The sequence below is a fragment of the Notamacropus eugenii genome, chromosome 3, assembly GCF_028372415.1.
Source record: "Notamacropus eugenii isolate mMacEug1 chromosome 3, mMacEug1.pri_v2, whole genome shotgun sequence".
NCBI lineage: Eukaryota > Metazoa > Chordata > Mammalia > Diprotodontia > Macropodidae > Notamacropus > Notamacropus eugenii.
Window position 1 is genome coordinate 413,172,871 of NC_092874.1, and position 26,886 is coordinate 413,199,756.

Here is a 26,886-nt window from a genome sequence, read left to right on the forward strand (position 1 = left end):
GAAGCTGCTAGATCTTGTGTTATCCTGATTGTATTTCCATAATGCTTGAATTGTTCTTTCTAGCTGCTTACAATATTTTCTCCTTGACCAGGGAACTCTGGAATTTGGCCACAACGTTCCTAGGAGTTTCTCTTTCTGGATCTCTTTCAGGCAGTGATCGGTGGATTCCTTGAATACTTATTTTGCCCTCTGATTCTAGAATATCAGGGCAGTTTTCCTTGATAATTTCATGAAAGATGATGTCTAAGCTCTTTTTCTGATCATGGCTTTCAGGTAGTCCCATAATTTTTAAATTGTCTCTCCTGGATCTATTTTCCAGGTCAGTTGTTTTTCCAATGACATTTCACATTATCTTCCATTTTTTCATTCTTTTGGTTTTGTTTTGTGATTTCTTGGTTTCTCATGAAGTCATTAGCCTCCATCTGTTCCATTCTAATTTTGAAAGAACTATTTTCTTCAGTGAGCTTTTGAACCTCCTTTTCCATTTGGTTAATTCTGCTTTTGAAAGCATTCTTCTCCTCATTGGCTTTTTGAACCTCTTTTGCCAATTGAGTTAGCCTATTTTTCAAGGTGTTATTTTCTTCAGCATTTTTTTGAGTCTCCTTTAGCAAGGTGTTCATCTGCTTTTCATGCTTTTCTTTCATCTCTCTCATTTCTCTTCCCAGTTTTTCTTCCACCTCTCTTACTTGAATTTCAAAATCCTTTTTGAGCTCTTCCATGGCCTGAGCCCACTGAATATTTATTTTGGATGTGTGGGATACAGAAGCCTTGACTTCTGTGTCTTTTCCTGATGGTAAGCCTTGTTCTTCCTCATCTGAGAGGATGGGAGGAGATATCTGTTCACCAAGAAAGTGACCTCCTATGGTCTTTTTTCCCCTTTTCTGGGCATTTTCCCAGCCAGTGACTTGACTTCTGAGTGTCCTCTCCATACCCACCTCGCCTCCAGATCTGCCCAGCCAGTGCTTGGGGTCTGAGATTCAAATGCTGCTTCCCAGCCTCAGGGCTTTGGGCAGGGTAGGGCTGCTATTCAGTGTGAGATTAAGTTCAGGTGCTCAGGTGGGGGCAGGGCCACCTCACTGGGCTCAGTTCCCTCAAGGGGTTTATGTGGAGACCTTCAACAATGGATCCAGGTTCCTGCCTGCTTGGGGAGCCCCTGTCCGCCATTGCCCCTGCTGCTGCCTCCCGAGGGGGCCTGAGTTATGGGGACACCCCACTCCCCTCTCGACCAGCCAAAGAGACCCTCTCACCAACCCTTGTCACCTGTGGGTGGAGGGACCTGCGCAGCCGCTGGAGATTCCGTCCCTGAAGCCCACTCAACCTGCTCCTCTCGGTGCCATACAGCCAACGCAGGGCTGGGCACTGCTCCGGGTCCGTGGTGCAACGGACCTCTCGCATCAGTTTTTCAGGGCTCTCTGGAACAGAAATCTCCTCCACTCCAGTGTTCTGTGGCTTCTGCTACTCCAGAATTTGTTGGGAGTTCTTTACGGATATTTTACGGGCTGTGGGTTCGGAACTAGCATATGTGTGTCTTTCTACTCAGCCATCTTGGCTCCTCCACTCCAATTAATTTTAAATTGACTCTCCTGAATCTATTTGCCAGGTCAGTTATTTTTCCAATGAGATATTTCACATCTACTATTTTTCTTTCCTTTGACTTTGTTTTATAATTTCTTGATTTTTCATAGTCTTAAGCTTCCATCTGTTCCATTCTAATCTTTAAGAAATTATTTTCTTCAGTGAGCTTTTGGACCTCCTTTTCCATCTGGTCAATTCTGCTTTTTAGGGCATTCTTCTCCTCATTGGCTTTTTGGATCTTTTTGCCATTTGGGTTAGTCTATTTTTTAAAGTGTTATTTTTCTTCAGCAGTTTTTTGGATCTCCTTTAGCAAGGAGTTGACTTGATTTTCATGATTTTCTTGCAGCACTCTCATTTCTCTTTCCAATTTTTGCTCTACTTCTCTCACTTGATTTTCAAAATCCTTATTGAGCTCTTCCATGGCCTGAGACCAATTCATATTTTTCTTGGAGTCTTTGGATATAGGAGCTTTGATTCTGTTGTCTTCTATTTGTATACTTCAGTCTTCCTTGTCATCAAAATAGGATTCTATAGTCTGATTCTTTTTTCCAGTTTTTGCTCATTTTCCTAGCTATTTACTTGGCTTTTGAGCTCTTCATCAAGGTAGTTCTCTGCTTCCATTGGGGGAAGAGGGTGTTCTGTGAGCCTCTAGATTTCTCAACAATGTGTGGGCCTAGAGCTCTGGAAAGAATCACTGCCACTGTCCATGCCCCTGATGCTGCTGCTTCTGGCTCCTCCTCCAAGGACTTTTCAACCCACTCCACTGCCCTTGGGCCCAACCACTCTACTCTCTCACACAGATCCCACAGGTCTTTCCTACTGAACTTCCAATTTGTCCTTGGCATTTTGGGATCATGAAGTCTGGAAGGATTCAGTCCCCCTGAAGCTTGCTCAGGTCCCATCTCTGTTGGCATTGCACACACTGTACTACACTCTGCTCCCAGCATGGTGTAATGGATGCTTCCCAGTGACTTTTCAGGCTGTATTGGGCTGGAGATTTGCTTCACTCACATTCTGTGGGTTCTGCAGCTCCCAGAATTTGTTTAGTCATTTTTTTTTACAGATATTTGGCTGGCTTTAGGGGGAGAGCACTAGCAAGGCAGTGCTGTTATTCTGCCATCTTGGCTCAGCTCATTGTTTTTTTTTTTAAAAAGGCACATTATCTGTCTATTTGTGGTATGATTTACTCTGCTTTAGTAATATGATCAAAAGACTAACTACAGGGAATTCAGGAGTCAAATTTGTTACAGTATTCATTTCTCATTCTCAGAGCATTTTTTATTTTTCATCCAGATGTTCTTAGAAATGTAGTGACATTGGTTCTAACCATTCAGGTTTTAAGCAGAATAATATGTTTATCTTTGAGTCTGGATTCTTGGTTTCAGATATGTCAGCTGAGAAGCAAAGGATGACTACTTTGGGTCAGCTAATTTAAGATAATAGCCATTCTTTAAGCTCCTTATGAAATTTCTCTCCTTCTAAGAAGTCTTTTCCAACTCTTCTGGTCCACATTGACCTCTCCTATGCTTATCTTCTATGGCATTCATTTTGACTAGTAAGACAAGTTTTGCATTATTATTTAACTATTAAAACATATATCTTTCTTCTAGGGTTAGAATGCAAACTCCTTACATACAGAGGCCATGGTTTCTTTATTTTTTCCATTTTTTTTATTCCCTAGTCCCACACTCTATTTTCTTTTCCCAACTGTTCAATTTTTAATTTTCATATTTTTAATAAAGGACAAAGGCATAATGTTCTGAGAACCTGTGATCAAAATGGAAACTATAAGATATTTGGCTGAGGTTATGGGCAGAATTAGGAATTAGAAAATATTCAGAGAAGAGAAACAAAGAGAAGAAAAGCAGAGATAAGTTAGAGGACTGAATTAAAGGGCAGGTTGGCAATCTGGGGTTTGAATAGCTGACAACTCCAAGAAGAAGCCCCATATGACCCAGGGCATAGGACTACATACACACTGGAGTTACATCCATCAAAAACAAAACAAAACTACCAGTGTCTCTAGAAACTTTTTTGTCTAATGGATCCTTTTGGCTGTGTGGTAAAGTCTGCAGACCTTTCTTGAGAATAACATTTTTCAAGCATTGTCACATACCCTCTTCCTTTTGCTTTCGCATTGTAAAAGCATAAAAAAGTATGCCTCTTTTATTCCAGATAAGTTCTCCTCTTCTTTCCCTCCTGTCCCTCACCTTTCAGTGCAATCCTCTTTCTCACACTTTAATAAAAAAAAAAATCATCCCATCATTCATCAACTTATACCTGTGCCCTCTATGTATATATATGCCTCTTAACTGTCCTAATAATAATAAAGGTCTTAGGAGTTAAAAATATCATCTTTTTATATTGGAATGCAAACAATTTAACCTTATTGGATCCCTTATGATTTATGTTTCATGTTTACCTTTTTATACTTCGCTTGAGCCTTATATCTGAAAGTCAAATTTTCTATTCAGCTTTGGTCTTTTCCTCAGAAATGCTTGAAAGTTTTTCTTTTTATTAAATATCCATTTTTTTTCCTCTGAAGGATCATGCTCAGTTTTGCAGGGTAGATTTATTTTTGGTTGTAATTCTGTCTCCTTAGCCATCTGAAATAGCACACTCCTAGTCCTCAGCTGCTTTAATGTGGAAGCTGCTAAATCTTCTGTGATCATGACTATGACTCCATGATATTTGAATTACTTCTTTCTGGCTGCTTCCAATATTTTCTCCTTGAGCAGGGGGTATATTATAACTATGGTTGGCTTTAATATTTCTTAGGGTTTTCATTTGGAATCTCTTTCAGGAGGTGACTGGTGGATTCTTTGTTTCCATTTGCCATCTTGTTCCAGGATATCAGGGCAGTTTTCCTTGATAATTTCTTATAATAAAATGTCTAGATTCTTTTTTTAAAAAATCATGACTTTCAGATAGTTCAATAATTTTTAAATTATCCCTTTTTAAAAGTAGTATTTTGTTTTTTCTTATTATATGTAAAGATAATTTTCAATTTTCATTTTTTGAAAGATTTTGAGTTCCAAATTTTTCCCCTTCCTCCTTTCTCTTTCTACTCCCTAAGATGGCAAGCAACCTGATATAGGTTATATAAATGCTACCCATGTTAGTCATGATATGCAAGAAGAAATAGAACCAAAGGGGAAAACCACCAAAAAAAAGGTGAAAATAGTATGCTTCAATTTGCATTCAGACCTCGTCAATTCTTTCTCTGAATGTGGATAGCATATTCCATCACAAGTTTTCAGAACTGTCTTGAATCACTGTATTACTGAGAAGAGCTAAGTCAATCATAGTTGATCATTGCAGAATGTTACTGTTACCATGTACTATGTTTTTCTGGTTCTGCTTGTTTTACTCAGCATCATTTCATGCAAGTCCAAAGTTTTCTGAAATCAACTTGCTCATCATTTCTTAAAAATATTCCATTACATTCATATATCACAACTTGTTCAGCTGTTTCCCAATTGATGGGCATACCTTTAATTTACAATTATTTGCCACCACAAAAAGAGCTGCTATAAATATTTTTGTATATTGGTTCTTTTTCTCCTTTTTATGGTCTGTTTATAATACAGACTAGTAGTAGTATTGCTGGATTAAAGGGTATGCACAGTTCCGTTGCCATTTGAGTATAGCTCTAAACTGCTTTCCAGAATGGTTAGATCAGTTCACAACTCCACCAATAGTGCTTTAGTGTCCCAATTTCCCCATATCTTCTCCAACATTTATCATTTTCCTTTTCTGTTAAATTAGCCAATCTGATAAGTGTGAGATGGTACATCAGAGTTGTTTTAATTTGCATTTCTCTAATCAATAGCGATTTAGGGCATTTTTTTATGTGACTATAGACAGCTTTGATTTCTTCATCTGAAAACTTCCCGTTCATATCGTTTAACTTATCCTTTAACATATTCTTTAACTCATCCTTAATCCTTTAACATATCCTTTAATTTATCAACTAGGAAATGGCTTCTATTCTTATAAATTTGACTCAGTTCTCTGTATATTTGAGAAATAAAGCCTTTATCAAAGACACTTGGTGTAAAAATTGTTTCCCAGTTGTCTGCTTTCCTTCTAATCTTGGTTGCATTGGTTTCATTTATGCAAAAACTTTTTAGTTTAATACAATCAAAATTATCATTTGTATTTTGTCATGCTCTCTGTCCCTTGTTTGTTCATAAATTCTTCTCTTTTACCATAGATTTTACAGGTAAACTATTCCTTGCTCTCCAGATTTACATATGGTACCATTTAAATCATGCACTCATTTTTATCTTATCTTGGTATATGTTGTGAGCTCTTGGTCTATACCTAGTTTCTGCCATACTATTTTCCAGTTTTCCCAGTAGTTTCTGCAAATAGTGAGTTCTTATCTCAGAAGCTGGAGTTTTTGGATTTATCAAACAGTAGATTACTATTGTCATTAACTGCTGTGTCTTGTGTAACTAACCTATTCCACTGATCCACCAATTTATTTTTTAGCCAGTAACAAATAATTTTGATGATTGTCACTTTATAATATAGTTTCTGAGTTAGCCTATTTTTCAAGGTGTTATTTTCTTCAGCATTTTTTTGGGTCTCCTTTAGCAAGGTGTTGACCTGCTTTTCATGCTTTTCTTTCATCTCTCTCATTTCTCTTCCCAGTTTTTCCTCCACCTCTCTTACTTGAATTTCAAAATCCTTTTTGAGCTCTTCCATGGCCTGAGCCCACTGAATATTTATTTTGGATGCGTGGGATACAGAAGCCTTGACTTTTGTGTCTTTTCCTGATGGTAAGCCTTGTTCTTTAGATCTTATCTGCTAAGCCACTTTCTTTTGCATTTTTCTCATTAATTCCCTTGATATTCTTGACCTATTGTTTTCCAGATGAATTTTATTATAATTTTTTTCTACCTACATAAAATATTTTTGGTAGTTTGATTGGTATGGCACTGAATAATAAAATAAATTAGGTAGAACTGTCATTTTTATTATATTATCTCAGCCTACCCATAAGCAATTGATAGTTTTCAAATTATTTAGATCTGACTGCATTTGTGTGAAAGGTATTTTGTAAGTGTGTGCCTATAGTTCTTGGTTTGTCTTGGCAGGTAGATTCCCAAGTATTTTATACTGTTTACAATTATTTTAAATGCAATTTCTCTATCTCTTGGTTCTAGGTTGTTGGGGTTTTTTTTAGTAATATATAAAAATGCTGGTGATTTATGAGCTTTTTTAATATCCTGCAACTCTGCTGAATTCATTGTTTTAACTAGTTTTTTTTGTTGATTTTCTAAGATTCTCTAAGTATATGATCACATCATCTGCAAAGAGTGATAATTTTGTTTCTTCATAGCATATCTTAATTCCTGCAATTTCTTATTCTTCATTTATTGCTAAAGCTAACATTTCTAGTACAATATTGAATGATAATGTGATAATGGACATCCTTGTTTCACCCCTGCTCTTATTCAGAAGGATTCTAGCTTATTCCCATTACAGATAATGTTTGCTGATGGTTTTAGGTAAATGCTACTTATTATTTTAAGGAAAGCTTCATTTATTCCTATGCCCTCTGGTATTTTTAATAGGAGTGGGTGTTGTATTTTGTCAAAAGTCTTTTCTGCATCTGTTGAGATAATCGTGTAATTTTTGTTAATTTTGTTATTGATATGGTCAATTATACTGATAGTTTTCCTTAAATATTGAGCAAGTCTTCCATTCCTGGTATCAATCCAAACTTGCAATAGTAAATTAGCCTGGTGATAAATTGTAATCTCCTTGCAAATAGTTTATTTAAAGTTTTTGCATTTCAATATTCACTAGGGAAATTGGTCTATGATTTTCTTTCTCTGTTTTGGCTTTTCCTGCTTTAGGTATCAGCACTTTATTTGTGTCATAAAATGAGCTAGGACTCCTTCTTCCCCTATTTTTCCAAATAGTTCATATAATATTGGAATTAATTGTTCTTTAAATGTGTGATAGAATTCACTTGTAAATCCATCTAGCCCTGGGGATTTTTTCTTAGGGAATTCATTGATGACTTGTTCAATTTCTTTTTTTTTGTTTAAATGGGGTTAAGTATTCTATTTCTTCTGTTAACTTGGGCAATTTATACTTTTGTAAATATTTATCCATTTCACTTAGATGATCAGATTTATTGGCATACAATTGGGCCAAATAACTTTAAAGTATTGCCTTAATTTCTTCTTCATTGGTAGTGAATTAACCCTTTTCATTTTTAGTACTGGTTATTTGGTTTTCTTTTGTTTTTTTAATCAAATTAACCAAAAGTTTGTTTATTTTAGTTTTTTTCAAAAAATCAGCTTGTAGTTTTATTTGAGTTCAATGGTTTTCTTAGTTTCAATTTTATTACTCTCTCTCTTGATTTTCAGGATTTGGTGTTTAATTGGGAAGTTAAATAATTTTCTAGCTTTTTTAGTTGCATGCCCAATTAATTGATCTATCCTTTTTCTATTTTATTGATATAAGCATTTAGAGATATAAAACATTTCCCCTAAGTACTATTTTGGCTTCGTCCCATAAATTTTATTATGTTTTTTCCCTATTCATTCACTATGACAAAATTGATTATTTCTATGATTTGTTGTTTGACCAACCTATTCTTTAGGATTAGATTATTAAGTTTTCAGTTAATTTTAATATATGTTTCTGTGGTCTTTTATTAAATGTAATTTTTATTGCATCATTATCTGAAAATGATCTATTTAATATTTCTGCCTTTCTGAATTTGAATGTGAGGGTTTTATGCCCTAATACATGGCCATTGTTTGTGTAGATGCCACATATCTCTGAGAAAAAGATATATTCCCCATTCAATTTTCTACAGAGGTCTTTCATATCTAACTTTTCCAAAACTATATTTGCTTGCTTAACTTCTTTCTTATTTTGTGGTTTATCTTGTTCTAAGAGGGGAAAGTTGAGTTCCCCACTAGTACAGTTTTATTGTCTATTTCCTCCTCTGACTTATGTAATTTCTCCTATAGAAATCTGTATACCATTTGGTGCATGTATGTTTAGCATTGATATTGCTTCATTATCTCTGGTACTTTTTAGCCAGATGTATTTTCCTTCCTTGTCTCTTTCAGTTAGATATACTTTGCTTTTGCTTTGTCTGAGATCATGATTGTTACCCGTTTTTTTTTTTTTACTTCAGCTGAAGCACACTATAATTTTGCTTCATCCTTTTACCTTTACTCTGTCTCTCTGCTTCAGATATGTTTCGTGTAAATAGAATACTGTAGGATTCTGGTTTTTAATCCAGTCTGCTATCCACTTCCATTTTATGGGAGAGTTCACATTCTCAGTTATAATTACTGTGTATTTTCCTCCATCCTATTTACCTGTCTGCACTTTTCCCTCTCCATTAGCCGTTTCCCTCCTCACCAATGTTTTACTTCTGAACACCACCTCTCTCAATCTGCCTTCTCTATCAGTCCACCCCCTTTTTCTTTTCCTTTTCTTCCTCCTACTTCCCTATAGACTAAGATAGGTATCTATAGGCAACTGACTGTGTATATTATTCTCTCTGAGGCAAATCTGATAAGAGTGAGGTTCAAACAATGTTCTTCCCCTACCTTCTTTCCCTCTAATGTAACAGGTCTCTTGCACCTCTCCAAGTGATATAATTTACTCCATTCTGCCTCCCTCTTCCTTCTTTTCCAAGTACAATCATTTTTTTCACCTCTTATTTTTATATCATATCAAAGTCAACTTTTATTTGCACCTTCTACATATTCTTTCTAACTGCCCCAGGAGAGATACGTTTCTATCATCTTCCCATCTAAGGATGTAAACAGTTTTACCTTATTGAATAACATGGGTTTTTTTCTTTCTTTTTTACCTTTTTATGCTTCTCTTGTGACTCGTGTTTGAAAATCAAATCTTCTGTTGAGCTCATGTCTTGCTACAAGGAAGGTTTGAAAGTCTTCTGTTCATTGAATGTCCATTTTTCCTCCTCCCTCCCAAAAAAGAACATGTTCAATTTTTCTGGGCAATTGATTCTTGCCTAGAACAACCCCAACGAGATTAAAAACTCATAATAGTAGCTATGAATCCACAATTGATAAATGGTCAAAACATTTGAATGGATAATTTTCTTTCTTTTTTTTCATTATGTACAACTTGCTATTCCTTTTAAATATATAATAAAATTATGATGTAAACTTTTTTCCCTTTTTTCTTCCTTCCTCCTCCACCATTGAAACACACATGTTGTGTGTATGTATATGTAAAATCATTCTATGCATACTTCTATTTATCAGTACTTTCTCTGGATACAAACAGTAGCTTCTTTCATATGCCTCTTGTAGTTAATTTTGAGTATTTATAATAGACTAAATGATTTGATTGCTCAAAGTTCTGCTTAAAACAATATTGTTGTTAATGTATATAACGTTCTCTTGGTTCAGCTCATTTTGTTCTTCATCGTTTCATGCAAGTTTATCCATGCTTCTCAGATTATCGAGTTCACCATTTCTCATAGTACAGTAATATTCCATCACAATTGTATATCACAACTTGTACAGCCATTTCCCAATTGATGGGTATCCCTGCAATTTCCAGTTCTTTTCCACCATAAAGAGAAATGCTATAAATATTTTAGAACATATAGGTTCTTTTATTTTTCCCTAATCATCTTTGGAAACAGAACTGCAGGGGGATTGCTGGATCAAAGGGTATAGACAGTTTAAAAACTTTTTGGTCATATTTCCAGATTGCTCTCAAAAATGGTTGTATCAGTTCACAATTCTATCAATGATGAATGAGTGTCCCAATTTTTTCACATCCCCTTCCATATCTGTCATTTTCCTGTTCAATGATTCTAGCCAATCTGACAGGTGTAAAATGATATCTCAAAGTTGTTTTAATTTGACTTTCTCTAATCAATAACAATTTAGAGCATTTTTTCACGACTAAATTATTTTGATTTCTTCATCTGAAAACTGATTGTTCATATTATTTGATCATTTATCATTTGGGGAAGGACTTGTATTCTCATGCTTTTACAGAATTCGTTACATATTCAAGATGTGACACCTTTATCTGAGAAATTGTCTATAAAAATTTCCCCCAATTTTCCTCTTTCCTTCTACTCTTGGTTACATTTGTTTTCTTTGTACTAAACCTTCTTAATTTGATGTAATCAAAATTATCTGTAGAGGGCCGAGCTCTGGACCGTGGCCCCCTGGTGAGCCCGGAGACGCCCGGGGGTGAGAACCCGCCTTCGGGGGCTGGGAATGCCCCTTACGGAGCTGAGCTCTGCCTCCAGGGTGGAACATGGGAGGAGCTACGGCAGGGTATATAAGGGGGAACACGGGAAGGTCGGGAGGACTGGGGTAAGCAATAAAGTGCAGTAAGCAGCCTCCTCGGGTGTATTGTTTGGTCATTCCCCTCCCCCACAGGAGGGGGCCGGAACCACTGGAAGACCAGTATAGCGGGTGGCTTACAGGAGAGGTAAGCTTCTAGGCGACGGCCCCAGGCAGGCCCAGAGCAATTATCCATTTTATACTTCACTTTGCTCTCTCTCTCGTTCATAAATTATTCATCTACCCATAAATCTGACAAGAATTAAGCTCCATGTTCTTCAGATTATCTCATATCTCTCTTTATATTGACATCATGTATCCATTTTGACCTTATCTTGGTAAACAGTATAAGATATTGCTCTATATCCAATTTCTGCCATGCTGCTTTTCAGTTTTCCCAACAATTATTTTTTTCTACCAAATAATGAATTCTTATCTCAAAATTTTAAGTCTTTACATTTGTTAAACTGAATGGACCATTTTCAAAACAGTAAACACAAATTGCTAATAATAATTTGAAAAATGCTCAATCTCACTAATAATGAAAGAGATGTAAATTGAAACTCTAAAATGCCACCTCCTACTTATCAAATCAGCAAAAAGTAATTAAAAGCTATGAAATTCAGTGCTGGAGGGTTAAAAAGGAATTTCATGCTAATAAAATTGCCAATTTGCAAAGCACATCTAGTGTATATAGTAAAAACAAATAAAAAAAAAACAAATAAAAAACAAACCCACAACTTCCCTTTAATCAAATAATCCATTATGAGGAATTTACTTTTTTCCCCTAAACCTTTGATTTCTTTAGTGAAGGCAGTTTCCTGTGAGAAACTCTTATCAATAGAGATCAACGCTTTCTTTGATATTTATAGTCTTAAGAGAATTGCTTGGGCACTGAGGAATTAGGTGAGTTTTTTTAGGGTCATATAGCCAGTCAGTATGGTTAGAGATAGAAATAGAATGTACATCTTCCTTTATCCAAGGCCACCTCTCTATTATACCACAATGTCTCTATATTATTGGGAATATACTCTGAAAATGTTATAAGAACTGAAAAAAAAGGACATATTTTCAAAAATTTTAGTTGCAGCATTTTAAGTGTACTGTTGGTTGTACGGAGCATGTACAGATATTTTCTGCTTGCTTCTATTTCACCCTGTGGTAGTTTTGGGGGCCTGCTCCCAGTTACATGAGTAACACTGGAGTTTGTACAGTGTGAAGAGGGATTGAATAATTGACTACTGAGCTGGAAAAGTTGATGAATTGGTAGACAGACCTTTTTGTTTTTACTAAAAAAGAGCATAGGAGGGGGAGGAGCCAAGATGGTGGAGTAGAAAGATTCACATATGATAGCTCTGAACCCACAGCCCATAAAATATCCGTAAAGAACTCCCAACAAATTCTGGAGCAGCAGAAGCCACAGAACAATGGAGTGGAGGAGATTTCTGTTCCAGAGAGCCCTGAAAAACTGATGCAAGAGGTCCGTTGCACCACGGACCCGGAGCAGTGCCCAGCCCTGCGTTGGCTGTATGGCACCGAGAGGAGCAGGTTGAGTGGGCTTCAGGGACGGAATCTCCAGCGGCTGCGCAGGTCCCTCCACCCACAGGTGACAAGGGTTGGTGAGAGGGTCTCTTTGGCTGGTCGAGAGGGGAGTGGGGTGTCCCCATAACTCAGGCCCCCTCGGGAGGCAGCAGCAGGGGCAATGGCGGACAGGGGCTCCCCAAGCAGGCAGGAACCTGGATCCATTGTTGAAGGTCTCCACATAAACCCCTTGAGGGAACTGAGCCCAGTGAGGTGGCCCTGCCCCCACCTGAGCACCTGAACTTAATCTCACACTGAATAGCAGCCCTACCCTGCCCAAAGCCCTGAGGCTGGGAAGCAGCACTTGAATCTCAGACCCCAAGCACTGGCTGGGCAGATCTGGAGGCGAGGTGGGTATGGAGAGGACACTCAGAAGTCAAGTCACTGGCTGGGAAAATGCCCAGAAAAGGGGAAAAAAGACCATAGGAGGTCACTTTCTTGGTGAACAGATATCTCCTCCCATCCTCTCAGATGAGGAAGAACAAGGCTTACCATCAGGAAAAGACACAGAAGTCAAGGCTTCTGTATCCCACACATCCAAAATAAATATTCAGTGGGCTCAGGCCATGGAAGAGCTCAAAAAGGATTTTGAAATTCAAGTAAGAGAGGTGGAGGAAAAACTGGGAAGAGAAATGAGAGAGATGAAAGAAAAGCATGAAAAGCAGGTGAACACCTTGCTAAAGGAGACCCAAAAAAATGCTGAAGAAAATAACACCTTGAAAAATAGGCTAACTCAATTGGCAAAAGAGGTTCAAAAAGCCAATGAGGAGAAGAATGCTTTCAAAAACAGAGTTAACCAAATGGAAAAGGAGGTTCAAAAGCTCACTGAAGAAAATAGTTCTTTCAAAATTAGAATGGAACAGATGGAGGCTAATGACTTTATGAGAAACCAAGAAATCACAAAACAAAACCAAAAGAATGAAAAAATGGAAGATAATGTGAAATGTCATTGGAAAAACAACTGACCTGGAAAATAGATCCAGGAGAGACAATTTAAAAATTATGGGACTACCTGAAAGCCATGAACAAAAAAAGAGCTTAGACATCATCTTTCATGAAATTATCAAGGAAAACTGCCCTGATATTCTAGAATCAGAGGGCAAAATAAGTATTCAAGGAATCCACCGATCACTGCCTGAAAGAGATCCAGAAAGAGAAACTCCTAGGAACGTTGTGGCCAAATTCCAGAGTTCCCTGGTCAAGGAGAAAATATTGCAAGCAGCTAGAAAGAAACAATTCAAGCATTATGGAAATACAATCAGGATAACACAAGATCTAGCAGCTTCTACATTAAGGGATCGAAGGGTGTGGAATATGATATTCCAGAAGTCAAAGGAACCAGGACTAAAACCAAGAATCACCTACCCAGCAAAACTGAGTATAATATTTCAGGGGAAAAAATGGTCTTTCAATGAAATTGGGGACTTTCAAGCATTCTTGATGAAAAGACCAGAGCTGAAAAGAAAATGTGACTTTCAAACACAAGAATGAAGAGAAGCATGAAAAGGTAAACAGCAAAGAGAAGTCATAAGGGACTTTATTAAAGTTGAACTGTTTACATTCCTACATGGAAAGATAATATTTGTAACTCTTGAAACTTTTCAGTATCTGGGTAGTTGGTGGGATTACATACACACACACGTGCACGCACGCACACACAGAGACAGAGAGCACAGAGTGAATGGAATAGGAAGGGATCATATCTTAAAAAGAAATGAAATTAAGCAGTGAGAGAGAAATATATTGGGAGGAGAAAGGGAGAAATGGAATGGGGCAAGTTATCACTCATAAAAGAGGTAGGCAAAAGATTTTTTAATGGAGGGAAAAAGAGAGGAGGTGAGAGAAAAACATGAAGTTTACTCTCATCACACTTGACTCAAGGAAGCAACAAAATACACGCTCATTTTGGTATGAAAACCTATCTTACAATACAGGAAAGTGGGGGATAAGGGGATAAATAGGGTGGGGGGGGAGGGTGGAAGGGAGGGCATGGGGAAGAGGGAGCAATTTGAGGTCAACACTCATGGGGAGGGACAGGATCAAAAGAGAGAATACAAGCAATGGGGGGCAGGATAGGATGGAGGGAAATATAGTTAGTCTTATACAACATGACTATTTTGGAAGTCATTAGCAAAACTACACAGATATGGCCTATATTGAATTGCTTGCCTTCCAAAGGGAATGGGTGGGGAGGGAGGGAGGAAGAGAAGTTGGAACTCAAAGTTTTGGGAACAACTGTCGAGTACTGTTCTTGCTACTAGGAAATAAGAAATACAGGTAAAGGGGTATAGAAAGTTATCTGGCCCTGCAGGACAAAAGAGAAGATGGGGACAAGGGCAGAGAGGGATGATAGAAGAGAGGACAGATTGGTGATAGGGACTGTTAGAATGCTCGGTGTTCTGGGGTGGGGGGAGGGGGCAAATGGGGAGAAAATTTGGAACCCAAAATTTTGTGAAAATGACTGTTAAAAGTTAAATAAATTAATTTTAAAAAAAAGAAACTCATTCAAATTTTAAAAAAAAATAAAAATAAAATTAATTGGAGTACCTGAAAGTCAGGATCAAAAAAAGAACCTAGATATCATCTTTCAAGAAATTATCAAAGAAAACTAGTCTGATATTGTAGAACTAGAGGGTAAAATAGATATTGAAAGAATTCACTAATCATCTCCTGAAAGAGATTCAAAAAGAACAGCTCCTAGAAATATTGTAGCCAAATTTCAGAGCTCCCAGATTAAGGAGAAAACATTGCAAGCAACCAGAAAAAACAATTTGAGTACTGTGGAAATACAATCAGGATAACACAGGATCTGTCAGCTTCTACATTAAGGGATTGCAGGGCTTGGAATATGATACTCCAGAGGTCAAAGGAACTAGGATTAAAAGCAAGAATCACCTACCCCGCAAAACTGAGTAAAACACTTCAGGGGGGAAAATGTTTGTTCAATGAAATAGAGGACTTTCAAGCATTCTTGATGAAAAGATCAGAGCTGAATAGAAAATCTGACTTTCAAACACAAGAGTCAATAGAAGCATGAAAAGGTAAAAGGGAAAGAGAAATCATAAGAGACTTTCTAAAGTTGAATTCTTTGCATTCCTACATGGAAAGATCATATTTGTAACTCTTAAGACTTTTCTCAGTATTAGGGTAGTTGGAGGGATTATACACATATAGACAGAGGGCACAGGGTGAGTTGAATAGGTAGGGGTGATATCTACAAGAGTAAAATTAAGGGATGAGAGAGGAATATATTGAGAGGAGAAAGGGAGAAAGAATGGGGCAAATTATCTCACATAAAAGAGTCAAGAGAAAGGTTTATTCAATAAAGGGGAAGCAGGGGGAAGTGAGAGAAAAAGAGTGAACCTTACTCATCACATTTGGCTTAAGGAAAGAATAACATGCACACTCAATTTGGTATGAACATCTATCTATCTTACACTACAGGAAAGTAAGGGGAAAGGAGATATGCAAGGACTGGAGGGTATGATAGAAGGGAGGGCAAATGGGAGGAGGTGGTAATTAGAAGTAAACACTTTTGAAGAGGGATAGGGTCAAAAGTGAGAATAGTATAAATGGAGGGCAGGATAGGATGGAGGGAAATATAGTTAGTCTTTCATAATATGACTGTTATGGAAGTGTTTTGCATAACTACACATTTATAACCTATATTGGGTTGCTTGCCTTCTCAGTGAGGATGGGTGGAGAGAGAGGAAGGGAGAGAAGTTGAAACTCAGAGCTTTAAAAATGAATGTTAAAAATTGTTTTTACATGCAACTGGGAAATAAGATATACAGGCAATGGGATATAGAAATCTATCTTGTCCTACAAGAAAATAGAGGGGATGGGGATAGGAGAAGGGAGGGATGAGATAGAAGGGAGGGCAGATTAGGGGAAGTGATAAGCAGAATGCATGCTGTCTTGGGGTGAGTGGAGGGGAGCAATGAGAAGAACATTTGGAACTCAAAATCTTGTGGAAGTGTCTGTTGAAAACTAAAATAAATAAATAAATTTTAGAAAAACCAACAATAATTGGAGCAGGCAAATAAAAATATTCACTATAGTTGTTTTGTCTGAATATTTATGTATTTTCTCATATATTCTTGCTGTCAAACTGTCTTCTAATTTTAAGGGGCAATAATTTTTTTTTTATTTCTGTGTGTAATTCATACCTTGTTGGAGCAATCTTGGACCTATGAAGGTTTGGTAAAATAAATAGTTTCAATCTTAATATGGGGGATTTTTTTACATAAGCTTTCATTAATGCTTTTTGTTTTTTATATCATAGGAGTCCCTCCTAGGATCCCTTTTCCTTCCCCTCCTAGAGAATCCATATAAAAATTAGTATTTTTAAAAGGCAGGAAGGAAAAGAGGGGGAAATCAGCACAAATGATCAGTACATTGAAAAAACTCCAAATACCTGTGCAATGTGCAACATGCATGGACCTCCCATCTCTATGAAGCTGGGAATATTCTCTCACTTACTACTTTGTATCCTATCTCTTCTTTTGAGCCATTCTTGTAATTTATAATTTTATAACGTCCACTTTTGATTTTTGTGTGTGCAAGTGGTTGTTGTATTTACATTGTTGTAGTCTTTGTGCACCTTGTTTTCTTGGCTCTGCCTACTTCACTCTTCATAAGTTCATGTTAAGTCTTTCCATACTTCTCTGTATTCATCACAGGGTGTATAGGGTGTTCAGGGAGGACTAGCTAGCACCTCCAACATAAGGGTTTGCTGAGACCTTTTCAGGGCAGCTCATTCACCTTTGCTGTCTACCTTTCCCCAGCTCTCATCTCTAGCTCCAAGAAGCTGTAGCATACAAAGAAGGCATACCTTGCTAAAACATCTCAGCAGACAAGGATGAATATAACTAACTGGCTTCAATAAGTTAGTAAGTTAGAGAGATGTCCACCCCATGCATGTGAAGACTTCCGAGCACCCCTTCCTGCGGAATAGTTGGCTGAGAACAGTTTGTTCCAACACCCATGAAGGCAGCTGAAGCAGATGCTGCGGAGCACTCGCAACTTGGTCAGACATCAAAGACACCAAGGCCATGCCCTGCAGTCCAGTCCATCACCAGTTGTGCTGGCTTTTGTCTTGCCACTGGACTTCCAGGACTTTGGAAGAGAGAGTGAGGTTGATGACTTTGTACAATTCCATCTCATTTATATCCAATTCATGTGCAAGTCAAGACATTACCCCATGATGTCATTGGTCCTCAAAAATGAAGGATTAGTAACAATGGTATTCATCACATTCATCATTTTTTACAATATGGCAATATTTCTTTATATTCACTTATCACAATTGGTTTAACCATTTCCCAATTAATGGATATCTACTTTGTTTCCAGTTCTTTGCTATCACAAAAAAAAAGTGTTGCTATAAATATTTTGGCATATATGGGGGCTTTTTTCTTATTAATGGCCTTCTTGTAGTATGAGCCCACTAGTGGAATCTCTGGGTTGAAGTGTATGGACATCTAAATGATTTTATTTGCATAATTGCAAATTGCAAATTGCTTTTCATAATAGACCACCAACCAGTGGACCAGTGAACCTATGTTTCCACAATCTCCCCAACAATGACTATTGCCATCTTTTCTCATCTTTACCAATTTGCAAGATGTGAAGTGAAATCTAAGAGTACACATGAGATTTTTAGCACTTTGTGTACAAATTCTGGAAATGTTTACTTATTTGTGTTGTGTAAACATTTTTTCTTTACTTAGTAGAAAGAGTTTTCATTTTGTTTTGCAAGCAATGGCTATGAGATTTTGTAATAGTTGATATAATGGAGCACTGTTCTTTTGGCTTTCCTAATAGAATATTAATTCGTAGCAATGTTAGATGTAGTTCTTATTCTACAGCCATTTAACTTATAAGAAATTATGCTTGTAATTGCTAATTCTAAGTGCTTTTCTAATTATATTTAGGTTACTACTTACAATGCTTTTGTCAAGTCACACACAAATGAGCATATGCTGACCAATCAGTTTTGAAGAAATTAATTTGAACCTTAAGTACAGCGTAAAAGTCAACAACTTAATGCCTATGCTTGTTATAGAGAAATTTATTATGAGGAAAAGAAAGCAGCAAAATAAATATTCCTGGATCAGTTTTTCAAATAGCCATTACATGGTGATAATAGGTACTCATGTCACATGTCTACTTAAGGCCATCTCAAAAAATGTGACACCAAATAATGGGGGTACTTTTCTAGTCCCCTGGATGTCTGCTGACACATCTTTTGAGCTATGGGCCCTACTGTTGGAAATCTTAGCATACAGCTCCAAAATGTGTTCTGTTCTACCTATAAACATATAGCATTTTCCATCTAAGATAATCATTTGGGTGAGTGACTTTCAGTTGCCTTTCTTAGAGGAGAGGAGATGACTCAAGTCCTTTTTTTCACCTAATAAATTTTCAGTTCTCTTCTACTGTAAGACAATTACTTGAGGGGAAGTCTACTCAAATCCTACATAAGAGACTGATACATAATTTGAAGTCCAAAGATTCTTTTGTTAAAAAACAAAGACATTGCTGTCATTTACATATGTATACCTACATTATCCTAACTTTTATAAATGACTAATGATGCTACCTAACATTCCATCTTTGTAAACACACCATCTTCGCCACTACAGAAAAGAGACCAAGAATCCCTGCTTTGTTTTTTGTTAAAGATATCTTTTTTTCCTTCATAGCAAAGTGAATCTAATCTAAAGTTGGAAAGAAGCAAATCTGTAAGATGTCCTTGCTTAGAGATGTTTTGCTAGCAAGTGCTAAAAGTAAATAATTAGATAATCTTCTAAGTCATCTATCAATGAATTTCCTGTGCATTGCCTGTATGTGTACATGAATTACTACTTGTATAATTTTACTCAGAAAATCATTTGTATACAATAGCGTATACATATGTAGTTACTTGTACTGTGGTTTTGTTAAAATTACTCAGTGGTTTCTTGTTTTTCATTAACCTTATATTCCTAAGGCTGTATAGTGTTTAGATTTCCCTGATCATCCTTGAAAGCTATGGGACCATAGAACGGGTTCATCAAAGGAATTCTTTCTGCCTCCTGCTTCTATGAAGATATAAGAATTTCTATTTAAAGACCAAGGTCTATTAAAAATGAAATGTGACCTAGGGCTTTTGGAGCATGTCCTGAATGCCTAACATGGAACATCCCTACCATGTGAGTGGGTATAGCCTCTTTTGATTGGCTGTCTGTCTTTAAAACTAGCAAGACTGAAGCCATAGCCCTTTTTCTACCACTCTTTCTTTCATTCTTTTTCCTGTCCTTGTCCAGAAGTTGAAGATCACAGTTCAGTCACAGTATGGATGCCAGGATGTGAACCAGTGAGAGGGGAAGGACTTCCTTCTGTTCTCTCTCTGCTACCCTGACCTAAGAAATGGACAATGAGGCCCATTGTTTCTTTTCTGAGTTGTTTGACCTCAGTTTCTAGGCATCTTTGGTAATCCTTCTGTATCCAGGAGTTCCAGTCATGATGACCTCGGTGCCAGGGTTACAGGCAGGATGGTGCAGCCAGCCAACCAGATATGGAAGCTCTGAAAAGCCAGGGTGCCTGGGACGCAAGCCCAAGTTTGGTTTTGGACTTGGACCTGGGACCATACTGTATAGAAATTCAGCTAAGCTATAACCTAATACATTTCTTCTCCCCAGAGACTGAGAAGGTAAAAAAGAATTTTGTGTATTTCTGATTATACCCTCCATATTTTTGTGTAAAAGTTAATATGACTGTTAATATGGCCAGACGGAAAAGGAGGCCCAAAAGCTCACTGAAGAAAGTAATTTAATTATTAATTAACTAATTAATTAATATTTAACAATGGAACTGAAATGGAAGAGACCCTATTCCCTACTTTCAAGATCACCATTGGTAGGGGCTGGAACCATTTACAGAGAGCCTAGACACCTCCCCCTAATGCCTTTAGGGGGAGAGGAGAACTCTGGAGTAGTGAAATGTGGCATATGTGGCCTTCCCATAATAGGGGTAAGGGTGACCACTGTTATAAAAGAATTACTAATGTTAAATTTTATGTTTGGCTTCTAATTCTTTTATGTATGGTATAGATGTTAGAAGTAGGAAGAATGGAAAAAAATGTTAAAGCCTACAGAAAGGAAGTGAATCCTCTTCCTGTTTATAAGTAAAGGCCAGTAGCCAGTGTGAGGGTGCTACCTCCCAGCTATTAGCTTTGACACTGGTAGGATTACCCTCAGACTTGCACCTAGAGTCCCCTGCAGACTTGTCAGAACAGGACAGTGCTGTAGTCATCAGCTGTGTTCATGTCTAATTGCTCCCAGACAGCAGCCAACTATGCCCAAAAATTTCATCTCAATTAATTAGGTTTTTGGCATTAAGTTTTGTGTGTAACTTGTCTTACACTGTGTACATGCTTTCACTGTGTGTGTGTGTGTGTGTGTGTGTGAGAACACTAACTTGCTGTAAAAATTATGTATTCAGAGAGCATTTAATGCTAAATGGTGGGGAAAACAAATAAACCACCTAAACTCCTAAATCAAGCTGAATACATGAAGTACTAAATAGGTTAACATTATTTTTGAATCTATAGAGCATGCTTTAAAGTTTGAATGTTGTCTGAAAAAGCTTAAGAATTAAGGAACATACGTAGACTTCTGGCAGACTTAATGGCACCTTTGTTGCTATCTGCTTGCTTCTTAAATTCCTTAACTCTGAGAAAGCTTTCTATCCAAGTTTCTCATTTTATAAAAGTCATAAATATGTAAGTAAATGATTATTCTCCTCACTCAATTCAAGGCAATGAAAATAACCCCCATTTCCCTTTTTCTATGCCTTAATATGATGCAATTCCAAGGTCAGTTATAAGTCTAACTAGTACATCTCCTTCTTACTTTTATTTTTTTCTTTTAGAACTTTAATCAGTTGTAATATTCAGAGGTCCTAAAAGCAGAAATTTAGAAGTGGAGGCAACAGATAATAACTTATCTCTCCACCAACCAAAATGCTAAAAAGAAGTCAAAAGTGAAATCAACATATGTGGGAAAGTGAAGGGAATGTTATAGCTCACATACTGGAGAAAAGGTTTCTTCTATATATGAAAGTTTCAGGAACTTCTGTCTTGGGCTGCTGCTTGTTTTTTAATAGGCCTGCATCCCAAGTCTTTGGTGCTTGAGACTAGAGATCCTACACAATCAAAGGAACACACTCCACATTGTAAGTACCAGAGAACCAACTCACCAGCTGCATTCTCTGCACCACATGTTTGACCAAATATAAACATAATGTAACTTAAAACAGAGAAGGCAAACACACAGCTGTGGGCTGCCCACAACATTCCTTAGTGCAGCCAATCAGATTAAAATGTAATTGGGAAATATTTAGCAAAATAAATAAAAATACAATAAAATATAGATAATATTAATATGTGGTTTTCCAAGTCAATATACAACCCATCAGTATCCTTATGTAATAACCATTTAGTGGCCCCCATTTCTATTTAAGTTTGATGCCACTGCCCTAAAATATCCATCAGATAAATTAGGCTTAAGATAATTGAGTTTTGTGTGGGATCTGCCTTTCATTTTCACTGGTGTGGCCACTGATTCACCACAAAATTACCCAGTCTGAAAGGATTTGCTTCTAAATAGTAGTAAAAATGGACACAGAAAGATAAGTGCAGAGTAGATAGAGTGCTAGGTATGGAGTCAATGAGATTTGAGTTCAAATCCACCCTCAGACACTTGTTATCTATATGACTTTGGGCAAGCCCTTTAACTTTGGTTTGTCTGTTTTCTCAATTGCAAAACAAGGATAAAAGCACCTATTTTGTAGGGTTGTTGTGAGGATCAAATGAGAAATAATGTTTGTAAAGCACAAGTGTCTGGCACATAGTAAGTGCTTGATAATGTTTGTTTCCTCCCTCCTCACTCCCTGACTCCCAGAAGACTTGATCATTTCTCCTTTCTTTAATAAGACTTCTGGGTCCATCTAATACAGTAGACCTGGCATTCCTTAAATTTTCCTTGGAGTTAATAGTCAAAATATCTCAAAGCTCATCTTTTAAAATTCTATGACCTTAGTTAGTCATTATTTGATGCAATAAACATTCAGCAGAAATTACAAAGAAGTAAGAAAAATGTTTTAAAGTATACTATGATACTGTTGGAAAATAAAATGTATTCTATTAGTTACCACTTAGTTGACTGAAACTTTACAAAGTTTTATACTAGTCAGAGTATAGTTCTATCACTTAAATTCAATAAAGATATTTGGGGCCGTTTCTATAAAAAGAGGAGTATCAAGCCCTTGTTGGGACTGTAACCCAGTATTTTAATATCGTTTCTACCAAAGAATAAATATCTACATCATTTAGAACTGTACAAAGGTACTGTGCCAAATTTAGTATATAAAGACAGAAGTAGCAAATAGGTTTTGCTTTGAATGGATTTAGAATCTAATTGAAGAAGAAAGACATGTATAAATAATTATGATACAACAGAAAGTGTAATAAGTGTGAAGAAGAGACCCATGTAATGCACTATGAAAATTTAAGGAGAGGAAAATTACTTTCAGCTGGGGAGAGTCAGATCTGAGAAAGATCCCTGGAAAAGGAACCACTTAAGTTGATCCTTGAAAGAAGGGAGGGTCTTCCAGAGGCAGAGATAGAGATGTGGATGGGCAGAAAGCCATCTCTTGCCAGAGTTGGGTGAGAGTAGTTTAAGAGGGGGATAAAGGGTAGTCCAATGTGGAGAGTACACAGAGGTAAATTGTATGAGATAAGGTTGGAAAATATATTAGAAACAGATTAGACAAGGTCTCAGGTGTCAGGATCAGCAGTTTGGTTGGCATCCAGGAGCCATCAAAGGTTTTTGAAAAGATCATAATATTCCTGGTCTGGTCAAGGCAGAGTACAGTGGAAGTACCATCTCCTCTTAATGGAACATATCCCACTCAATAAAGATGAAAAGTACACATTGTCTCTTTAAGGGTGTTTTAACATGGAGCAATTTAGTGGTTTGAAAGGGTTTCAAGAAAAGGGGGGGGGTTGTAAAAAAAGATTTATATTAATAAATTATGTAACAAATTGTGAACAGTTTGATACCTAAAAGAACTTTGTTTTAATATATTCCAATAATATATGTGTATGAAAAATAAATATCATATGAGATTAGGATTATTTTGATAGAGAAAAAAGGTTTTTATAGTATGAATATAAAAACTCAGATTTTCTTTTGAACAATACAGAATGATGCCTCACTTGTGTAATAACAGTTTAATGTTGTAAAAAGGCAGAGAATAATCTTTTATTTATTAAAAACTGAAGAACTACAGCAATCAGCTTTTTGAGATGAACTATGTCTAGTCATGTCTCCCCTATCTTGTACTTGTAAAGTTATATTTAAAAAAAAAAACAACTTCCCAAGTACAAGATAGAGATAGGATTAGATAGGAGTTAATATGAAAAAGAAGTGGGGAGTTTTAGGGGCCTGTGAACTCAAAGACAACAGTATGATATAGTATGGCAGCCAGAAAAGTAAGTAACGATCTTGGGCAGCCTTCTGAGAAGCATCACTTCTAGGAACAAGGAGATGACTGTCCTGCTGTACTCTGCCCTAGTCAAGACTATATCTGAAATACCACAGGGAATTGCTTTAAGTTCTTCAAATTTTAGGAAGGACACTGACAAACCAGAGGAAGGTGCTCAAGTGAGGGAAAGCACCTTTCTTGGTAAAGGGCCTCAAATTCACACCATATGAAGACTGACTGAAGGAACTTGGGATATTTAGCCAGGATATGAGACTACTTGAGGGGTGGGGAAAGTGGGAAGAGGTGTAACTGTCTTCAAATATTTGAAGGACTGTTACATAGAGGGGGGGTTAAACTTGTTTTGTTTGGCCCCAGAATTCAGAACCAGAAGCAATATCAGTGGAAGATTCAAAGAGACAAAACTAGGTATAAGTAAAAACTATGTAAGTATGAGTAAGTAATATAAGTAAAAACTACTTAATAACTAGGACTATCCAAATGTTATTATCAATAACAATTTCTTGAATAAGCAACCAGGGCTTAGAAAAAGTTGAAGTGGTTTCTCTCATTACAACAACATAAAGAAAGCCAAGAACCTTCTTGCTCCCCTACTTTGCTTGAGTGTGCATGGAAGTGTTTATGTATGTGTGGTAGAAAGATGTTTGGTATTAATCTGCTTTTGTTGGATGCCTCAGCCCTACTTTGTTTTTTTTGTGGTGGTTATTATTTTAGCTCATCAAGTTGTTAGATTACTTTGGAAAGGCTCCGGAGCCTATGTCGACAACGTCCTTTTTAGTCTAATGTAGAAACCAGGATTAATAGCCAATGGACAGTTATGCAGCACATCGAAGTGGTTTATTAAACATATAGTCACATCAAAAAATATTCTGAAAGACTACAGATACAGCATCAAGTCACATAAATTCAGTTTGCCCATGATGCCCTTTCGATAAGTCTTCATTTAATGCACCATCACAATAACTTCAGAAACAATTAAAATTACAGTACAATTTCATCTCACAAATGGTAGCTTCATTTTGTGTGTTTATGATTAAGACTCAAACATTTAGAACATGTTAATATTTCACATGCTTTGTAATAAGCTAACTTTTGACAAAAATCAGAATCAAATAAAAAAATCTGATAGGACTAAAGGAACAAAGAACCCAGCATCTATTTTGACCAATGAAGAATGCTTCCAAGTTGATATTTCTGGGCAACTTCAGAGAAAATCTTGGACTTCCTTAAGTTACTATGCTGTCATGACGATTTTTATTTTTTAATTATGTATCTATTCCATTCCATCTCTTTGTCTCTGTGAAAATATAAAACAATCAGTACAATTTAATTGGAAATCACCCTTCTAAATGTAGATATATTAACTATGACATAGAATAAGCATTTTACATACATTAAAGCTTTACATTTTGAAAGCAGAGATTTAAAAAAATAAAATTTACTATACAATGTAAAAGACTTTTTTGAAAATAAGAACATTTGGATTATAACCCAACTTTAGTTCTGACTTCCCTAAATGGTACCCTGAATCTGAGCTATTGTTTTCTCTATTTGGAAAATGGAGATATCTCTTGCACTTGCGGGACTTATCAGGAATATTGTTGGGATAATGCAGGTATGTTAAGCCTTTTTGTATGTCATAGACCTGTTTGACAGTCTGGTGAAATCTAGGGACCCTTTCTCAGAATAATGTTTTTAAATAATTGAGGCAAATGCTCCCTTCTTCCCAACTTTCCTATCATTGTCAAGGGCACCATCATCCTCTCACTCACCCAGGTTCACAATCCAGGCATCATCTTTGACTCCTCACTATTTCTCACATTCCATATCCAATCTATTGCCAAGATCTGTTGATTTCACCTTTGTAAAGTCTCTCTCAAATATGCCCCCTTCTTTCCTCTGATACAATCACCAACCTGTTGCAGACTCTGTCTCCTCACACCTGGTCTACTGCAATAGTCTTCTATTTGGTCTGCTTGCCACAAGTCTCTTCCCCATTCTAGTCTATCCTAAATTCAGCCAACAAAGTGATTTTTTCTAAAGCACAGGTCTTCTCCCCCCACATCCCTAGATCCCATTCAATAAACTCCACTGGTTCCTCATAACTTCCATGATCAAATAGAAAATTGTCTATTTGATGTGAGGAGGTCTTCATAATCTAGAAACCTGTCTTCCTCCCTCCCCTCCCCCCAACATTTCCAGTCTTCTTACACTTTACCTTGAACACCTCACTTCCACATATACTCTTCTATCCAGTGACAGTGGCCTCTTTGCAGTTCCTTGAACAAGACACATCATCTTCCTCAGGAAATTTTCAGTGGCTGCTCCCCCTTCCCAGAATGATCTTTCTCTTTTCTTCTCTCCTTCCTGGATTCCCCCCACCTTCCTCCAAGTCTCACCTAAAATCTCACCTTCTACAGGAAGCTTTTCCTAATCTCTCTTAACTCTAGTGCCTTCTCTCCATTGATTATTTCCTATCTATCCTGTATTTAGCTTATATGGATGAAGTTGTTTACAAGTTGTCACCTCTATTAGATTGTGAGTTCCTTGAGGGCAGGGAATGATTCTTTTTATTTCCCCAGCACTTAGTACAGTGCCAAGTATATTGTAGATGCTTAATAAATGTAGATTGACTGATTGACCTTTTTAAATAATTGTAGTGAATGCTATATTTAAGTCAGAGGCTCGTAAAAATAAAATGTAATTATTTTTCCATTCAAGTTCAGATATCTCTCATGGACTCCAGTCAGACCCTCCAGTATAAAAGGATGTACTGAAAATGGAGCAGTGGGAGAATTTCACAGATAAACTCAAACCTTTCTTTTGCATGAGTACATGTTTTCCTCTTTTTTTACTT

The 26,886-nt window shown here is 36.8% G+C and overlaps 1 protein-coding gene and 1 long non-coding RNA gene across 8 annotated transcripts in view; one reads left to right on the top strand and one right to left on the bottom strand.

Moving 5' to 3' along the window:
* The window catches only part of LOC140497331 (uncharacterized), a 36,684-nt gene extending 13,109 nt beyond the window's left edge, over positions 1 to 23,575 (top strand). For both annotated transcript variants that reach the window (XR_011964620.1, XR_011964619.1), the window contains one exon: positions 17,267 to 23,575. This is a non-coding gene — a long non-coding RNA (uncharacterized lncRNA). The remainder of the gene's footprint in view (positions 1 to 17,266) is intronic.
* Positions 23,576 to 24,844: 1,269 nt separating this feature from the next.
* Positions 24,845 to 26,886, bottom strand: part of DDC (dopa decarboxylase) — a 130,405-nt gene continuing 128,363 nt past the window's right edge. For 5 of the 6 annotated variants that reach the window (XM_072598166.1, XM_072598168.1, XM_072598170.1 and 2 more), the window contains one exon: positions 24,845 to 25,326. The gene's annotated coding sequence lies outside the window, so the exon portion shown is untranslated. Of the gene's footprint in view, positions 25,327 to 26,247; positions 26,309 to 26,886 lie in introns of all 6 variants that reach the window. The other variant, XR_011964621.1, reaches the window with a different exon arrangement.